The following is a 7,788-nucleotide window of genomic DNA, read 5'->3' as shown; positions in this document are numbered from 1 at the left end:
AAATTAAACTTATCACTTGAAGTAAGTTAGTACCTATATACAACTATACATATAAATTATATTTATTTTCTTATGGTTTAGTTGATTTTTAATTTATCATGAACCGATGAATCTATTATTATTTACCTTCACAATATTCTATTACACCTTTTAGTATAACACATAAACTAATATTGACATTTAAATATATATATTTTAAGCTAACGTTAATTCTTTTCAAAGTAGCTAGGTACCTATAATCTAAATGAGTAATAGGTAATAGCTATTACTCTTAAACTCGTATTTGATAATTTCAATAATCCAAGTATCTACACATGGGTACATAATATTTATACATATATGTATTTTTTTTTTGAGTGATAAGCGACAGACGTTATACAATGCTATTTTACTCGCGGCTGCAATGATATATTTAAGTAGTTAAATATTTTATCTCGAAAATTATAAACGAAAGTGGCTTGGATTACGCAAAGTTGTTTAACTGGTGTTCGTGTACCTATTATAGTACAAATGTATAATTATAGAGAGATTAGGTGCATGGAAATAAAGACATAGTTAAAACATTAAATGTAAATGAAAAGTAATAAATACAAATTATTTTAATGAATTAAATTTTTTTAACTTGTAGAATGTTCTTTACAGTTTGTACATTGATTAGAAACATTGACGATAACACATGCTTTATATCGGTAATAATGTTATATTATGTTATACATGTATATATATTATATATATTAACTATTAACAAACATAATTATAAAAACGACTGCTCAGTTCCCATAAATATGTTATCTATATCCCTTCTCTCAATTAGTTTTAATAACGGCAATAATTGGTTTTATAACGAAGTTATGTTTCCTAACAGATTCTACATTCATATCGAAGTGTTACTATATAATATATTAAATATATTATGTGTATAAAAAGTAAGTTTATGAAATAAGTAGAAAAATAATCTATAGTTTTCGTAATATTTTGAAATTTAAACTAATATTATTATACTGATAAATTAGAAAACACATAAAATGATATATTTTAAGTAGACGAAACACTGTTGAATTACTTCTATGCATTTTTTGCGAAAAAATTCTCACATAGCTATTTATACAATTCCTACATATATATCTATAATATCTATAATCTGTTATTATAATATCACGAGAACAATATTTTAAATATTAAAATAATACTTTTACAGCTAGAAAAAATGTAAACTGCAGATTTTTGTTTTACTTAAGTAAAAATTGTAATTAATTAGCATTAACGAGTTATGACTCTTTTTTTGCTAATCAAATGCTTCAAATTCCTTCTTAACTTATAAATTGTAAAAATATTGTTTTAAAATGGGTAACATAAGTATTTTTTATTTGATGCATTTGATATTCTATTTCATTTGTTTTATTTTTGTGTTGAGATCGTATAAAAAAAAATTTGAATTCTGAGCGGAGACGGTCTGTCAGCCTGTAATATTTAATATAGTAATTTAATATATTTGATGATATTATATTGTGTTTAAAGTCATTTTTTTTACTATTACGCATTAGTTTTACAGAAGGTTAAATTAATTTTTGACGAACAAAAAAATAAATTAAATCATTATTTTTGGTTATTTAGTAATATGTAATTTCGCCCAAATTTTAACATAAGATAATTATAAAAAAACTGTTTTTGTATATTTTTAGATTTTTTGGTTACAGAATTAACTATTTGTGTGAAACTTTGTTTTAAATTGTTGATTCTTAGCTATACAAGTTGAATATTTCATAAATATTTAACTACAAGATAATTTGTACATTTTCAGTTTGATAAATGTTGTCAGAATTTGAACTTTTAATGGTCATACAACAAAACCGTGCTTATGTATTTTTAATATTTTTCAACTGATATTGTAACATTATATAAGAGCCTTGTATTACATATTCGTGGTTTTTGACCCAACAAATTAAAATTGTATTTGACACTTAAAGAAATAAAACTAAAACAATTAATATGTCCGTAAACAGCTCAAAACGAATCAAACTATTTTGAAAATATTATCAAGTATATGAATTGATAAAATAAACAACATAATATGGTGTAAATTTAAAATATATACAATTATTCGTTTTTGAAAGACAACAAAATAAGAAAATCGCTTCATGAGAAATCGAGTAAATATTCAATGTTGTAAAAATTTCAACTTCAAACGCTCATAAATATTGTATTTTACTTTCCGGTAGAAATTTTTATTTCTTGATTAATGTGGACAAAATTATAAAAAGCCTCGCATTAAATTCTTAAATCTTAGTTATAAAAAGATAATTTTTATGAACTTTTAACTCAAAATAATTTGCAAATGTTCATGTTTTTACGAATTTTGTCAACATTTTAAATTCAAACGTTTAAAAAAAGTTATTGTGTATTTACGCTCAACTATTTTTTAATCTCCACTAACAATAACTTTCGAGGAACCTTGTATTACATTTTCAAAGTTAATTTAGAGACTTTACTTAGTTCATAATAGTAAGTTTTATTCGTTCAACGAACCGTTGAACGAAATGTTCAAAACTTTATTAGTACCGTGGACATGGTTTAATTATAAATTACATTTATGTACGATTGTACCATATCTGGAGTCTAGAATTGAAGTAGGTACCTCTAGTTGAGACTATTTCAAACTTCAAAAGTTAAGTATTTTGCACATAACTTCTAATTAAATATCTTGCTAGTTTAAAGTTTTTAAATGTTCCGTAGCGTGTAGGTTTGTAGACCGCATGTAATAGTTATAAATTATAATATTTTATTGTAAGTAGGTGCCTACCTGGCTAGTGGCTACTGGCTACTACAAATTATGATGTCCCGCGTGTATTATTATACGAGTGATCTGACCGAGTTATACCACTTATACAGTTATACCTCTCAATGATGCACGAATAATATTTTACCAGAAAAGAACTTTACTCGGTACCTAGAATCCTAAAATCTATGTATAATAAAGTATAAAAACAATTTTTTTCAATTCATCAATTGTATGTTAGATGTACTTAATGTCCTAATATAAATCTCAACTAGCTTAAGTTCTTTTTTTCAAAAACCTGTCAGGCTGTAGTCTTAAGCTTACCAACCAAATACTTACAATATAAAGAGGAGAACATTTAAACAATAAGAACTTATTTTTGTACTTATGATATCGAAAATGTAAATGCAACGTTACACAGGTAATGTTTTCCTCGTTATAGTGTAAAAAATTGATTGCTTAGATTGGACTACAGCCTAGTGGCTCTTACCCTCTAAAAACAATTTTTGTTATATGCTGGTGTAGTGTTCTTTTAAAATATAATATGATAAGTAGATATCTAACTAATAGTCAATAGATAATACATGTTCAATTAGAACACATTTTGTTAAGTATCTACTATATTATTTTTCTTAGAGGTTGGCCATATTAGGCCAATTTATTAACTATTTTGGTATTATAAGTTTAACTGCTGTTGATGTACAGTTTGTTTATTTATTATTTTTGTGTTTCAAAAAAATCAGTTTTTTCAAATAGGTTTTAGATTATAATTTATAGACATAATAGTAGGTTGTAGGTATATTTAGTATTTTAATAAAATTAATAACAGTTATAACTCTACACTTCGCTAATCAACTTTTTCTATATTATAATATACTAGCTGATCCTGTGCACTTCGTTGCCCGTTAAAAATGCCATCTCTACATAAGAGACCCGATTGTGATAATGCGAGCAGTATATTATCAGGTAAGCAATCTACCTGCGATAAACGTTGTTTAGCTATATAAATTATTTCGAATGAATATTTTTGTAAAATAACTTAAAAATCCAAAATTATTGTGGGTGTGTGGGGATGTTGTATACATGTACGTGTCCTCATCCGTACGCAAATAGTTTCGCCAGTCATCTGGTTCTAGGCTTAAGTCGTTTAATAAATTTACATGACAGTAAAAACTTCGTTTCTCCAATCAATTTTTGCCCCATTTTGAGCGCTTTTTTTATACTTTGTATAACACTCATTAGCAGTCGAAATTAAACACAAATCGTCGAACATCGTGAAGTCACCACGCTTAACTGATCTACAATACGAGTAGTGTGTAGTGGATCATGAGCTCAAACTTACCTAAACACACTTACCTTAAGTTAAGTTTGAACTGAAGACTGAACGTGTGTACACAGCTTATGATTTAAAATCATCAGACACATTACATAAATAACTTGTTATTGCTACATCACTGTACAGTTAACCTTTAAAAATTAGATTTACTCACCATCATAATTTATATTATGTTAATAACTTAAAAATAATAGTTGTCTTTTATAAATACAAACAATATGCTATATAGTATATATCCATATTTCAATCATAATTATCAAGAATATATTGAAATTAAATAGGTAAACAAGAATGTAACATGATCATTGATCTTAATTTTTAAATTATTGTCTATATCGTCTTGATCCAATAATTTATATTTATTGTAAATTGCAGTAATTAGTATCAAAATACAGAGGTTTTTAAAATATTGTAGGTTTTTTTTTAAATTGTGTTATATTTTATGGTAAATACTCAAGATTAAAGATTAATTACATACGTTTTATAAATACACAGTTGAAAAGTCGAGTTTAAGGGGATGAACCATCCACTACACTTTAGTATATCTAATATCTATAAGGGGCCTGATATAGGCAATTACAATTTTCATTGTTAAATATATTTAATACTAATTCAATACTCAAAGTATCATTTTTTGTAGACTCTTCAATTATAATTTTTATTATTATCATCGTAAAATAAGTAAAAACCACTATTTGTCCATTGGTATAACCAGGCAAATAATGATATCATGTTTATTTTCTAACATTTCTTACTAATATTTAAGAAGTAATTAATTTTTTATTATGGATTATGGTATAATAAAATATATAGATATAAAATAATTACCTGCCTATTTTATTTAAACAAAACTGAAAAACTGAAAATTATCTTTATTTAGCTCCACAATTCCAGCTGAAATATATCTATAATACTATTACCTATAATAGAAAATGCCAATTTAATTATTTAAATTTTTTTGTAAGATATCGGAAAATTAACTTTAGCTGTACTATCCTTATGAATTTTTTTTTTTATGAATAACACATAGGCTACAATTTATTAAGATATATTGTGTCTATTTTTTAATTTATAAAATGTAGCCTATGTGTTATTCTGATGTATAAGCTATATTATTGTAAAGTTTCATTAAAATCCATTCAGTAGTTTTTACGTGAAAGAGGAACAAACATACTTACAAACTTTTGCGTTTATAATATTAGTGATATATATAAAATATCAGTATAATAAAGATATAATACATACCTACATAATACATTTAGTACAGAGTACTACATATCACATATATAGTAATACATACTATATATCATATGTGTATTATTTATGTACTACTATATACGTGATATGCAATATGTTATGTATGTTAAAGAGGCCGTCTTGGTCGTGTGAGCAAATCGATAAAAAAATCCTTACACAAGCTTCATAACTTCATAAATCATAATATTATCTCATATCCCTGTTCAACAGTGTGTGTCCCTACTCCGCACCAAGAAATACTTTATTTGTATTATTATATTAATTTAGCTTAATGTTCTAAAAGTGTAATTAATATACTATATGCACATAGATTCGCACATAAATATGCACTTTAAAAGCTAACCATTTTATTCTTAGATTTTCTTGTTTGAAAATTATAAACATTTTATTTTAAATTAAATTAAAACATTAATATGTTTTTCTACTCATCGCATTTAAATTAATAATATGAAAGTAAAGATGCGTAGTATTATAAAATAATAAAAAATATTATGGGCTTCAAAGTACCTATAAATCTTGTTGTTGGTGGATTCATTAGGTTTAGGTCATAAGTGGCCGTAGCACAAGATTAAATCATCAAAACAGTATCTTTATTTTTAATTTACAGGGTTTTTAAACATAATCTCCTTACTAATCAAAACATTCAAATACAGTAGACGCCGCTTATAAGACTCACTTTGGGACCAGCACAAAGTGAGTCTTATAACCGAATGAATCTTTTAGGCGAAGTGGAAAAAAAAATTAATTACGTATTTATAAATTTTATTTTACTACATATTTTGCTTTGATTTTAATACTTTAACACATATTACATATTGCATACTTTATTATTGAATAAATTTAATAATCCTGATAAAAAAACTAAAATTATAATAGGTAAATATTACATATAAAAATATTATAAAAATTATACATTAATAAAAAATTATAAAGGTTACGTATGGCATATACGTATGTGTATTTATGTACCCGTAATTGCGATAACTGTGCAGCCGCCAGATAATCAGATACCTCACTATAATAACGATAATCGTTGCGATAAATGTGAACTTTTATCTGCGATAAAAATTATTATACGTTATAAGGTACAACAGAAACTAGGATTAATCAACACGAATATTATTTAATTTTTCAATACCAATCTATTTCTAAATTATAACCAAAAAAGTTTATTTTCTACTATTTATTTCACGAAATTTGAGTCTTATAACCGAAGCGTTGAGTCTTATACCCGATTTTTTTTTAATGTAGTTTGATACGTCCGGTCCGTTCCAGACGATTTTGAGTCTAATAAGCGACTGAACCTTATATCCGTGAGTCTTATAAGCGGCGTCTACTGTATATGTGCAAAATTCAGAAAATATGCTGTTAAAATTAAGAAATTCCCTGAACAGGTGGTCGTATATAACTATATATATATATGCAAAATTATGCATAAAAACTTTTGATAGTTCATTCGTAAAGTTATGAAATACATTTTTAACTTACAGAGCAATAATTATTAAATCTAATGAACAAAAAACATGCAAGAAAAATATTCATTTTAATATTACCTGTATAATATTATGTGTATAGGTATTAGGTGGATGCGAACGGAGCAGGAAATTGCAAGCACTCGCGCCGGTGGCGTTTACGTAAAAATATAATCATACGTTTAGACACGGGATTTATATGCAAATATGCAATTATAGGAAGGTACCTCTGTCCTCTATGGTTATATGTACCTACTAAATATACCTTGTATATACCTACTAATAATTAAAAAGAATATGTTTTAAAAGTTAAATCATTTAAAAATGCATTGAAATATTATCTTAATGTGCATGCATGAAAACTGGAATGTCTGTAGTCTTATACTCTATACCTACCAACACAATCACTGGTCTTAAATGTAATTAAGAAATTGATTTTTTTATCACTTTAAAGGTAGGTACTTACTGAAAAATGAAATGTTTACTACTACCGATTATAATATTATGCTGTACAACCTTAATGGTTAAAGCTACCAAACTGAAATATTTTAGAAAATTAGTTATTAGTGCATATTTTTTCATAAAAAAATATGTTTAAATAAATAAATATTTGAATTTTTTTTTATTTCTTATTTTTTTTCCAATTTACAAAATTGTAGTATTTGTTTCGATTTTTTTTTATTTTTGTACGACCACGGGTTATTTAATTTACCACGGATTTAATAATAATAATAACATAACAATAATGTAATGATGACAAAAAAAGTGTTGATTTATAAAGTTAGGTTTCTGGGTGTTATAAAGTGTATAGAAATTAAAATAAATTAAATTCGGATAAAAAGTTGTATTATTTTATAATTTGCCTGTGATTTTTTTATAGTATGTATATTTTAAGTGCATAATTTAAAATTGTTAGTGCATATTTGAATGCATATTTTGACAATGTT

General features: G+C 25.3%; 1 long non-coding RNA gene across 1 annotated transcript; it reads left to right on the top strand.

The window, feature by feature from the left end:
- The first annotated feature begins 813 nt into the window (after positions 1–813).
- Positions 814–7,379, top strand: LOC111036937. Its single transcript, XR_002604832.1, has 3 exons — positions 814–926; positions 3,657–3,742; positions 6,945–7,379. It is a non-coding gene; the product is annotated as an uncharacterized LOC111036937 (long non-coding RNA).
- Positions 7,380–7,788: the final 409 nt, after the last annotated feature.

The sequence above is a fragment of the Myzus persicae genome, unplaced genomic scaffold (assembly GCF_001856785.1).
Source record: "Myzus persicae strain clone G006 unplaced genomic scaffold, MPER_G0061.0, whole genome shotgun sequence".
NCBI lineage: Eukaryota > Metazoa > Arthropoda > Insecta > Hemiptera > Aphididae > Myzus > Myzus persicae.
This window is presented reverse-complemented; position numbering and strand designations above follow the sequence as displayed.